General features: G+C 43.3%; 1 non-coding gene across 1 annotated transcript; it reads right to left on the bottom strand.

The window, feature by feature from the left end:
• On the bottom strand, positions 1–71 carry trnae-uuc (transfer RNA glutamic acid (anticodon UUC)). The gene has a single exon. It is a non-coding gene; the product is annotated as a tRNA-Glu (tRNA).
• Positions 72–443: the final 372 nt, after the last annotated feature.

Here is a 443-nt window from a genome sequence, read left to right on the forward strand (position 1 = left end):
TCCCTGACCAGGAATTGAACCCGGGCCACGGCGGTGAAAGCGCCGGATCCTAGCCACTAGACCATCAGGGACAGCTTGTGCAGCTTACTAACTGTAATCAGCTATCTATCCTGATGCAATCAGTCAAACTTGATAAGATGTACGTGCCGTGGCACACTGCATGAGAATCACCCACGAGTACTGCATATATATTGAAGATGACAGTGGTGTTGAATGTCAACACTGATTTTTCTATAATGATTTCACAAAGCATCAAGAACAACAGTTTGGGGACCATCAGGTTTTTCTATTGGTGCATCACATTTTACAACATGTGTATTGGTGGTATAGTAGTCAGCATAGCTGCCTTCTAAGCAGTTGACCTGGGTTTGATTCCCAGCCAATGCAATCGCTGTAGTCTGCTTTGAATTTCATTTTTAAATCCTATGTTCTATTACGGCTTT

The sequence above is a fragment of the Austrofundulus limnaeus genome, unplaced genomic scaffold, assembly GCF_001266775.1.
Source record: "Austrofundulus limnaeus strain Quisiro unplaced genomic scaffold, Austrofundulus_limnaeus-1.0 Scaffold2027, whole genome shotgun sequence".
Classification (NCBI taxonomy): domain Eukaryota; kingdom Metazoa; phylum Chordata; class Actinopteri; order Cyprinodontiformes; family Rivulidae; genus Austrofundulus; species Austrofundulus limnaeus.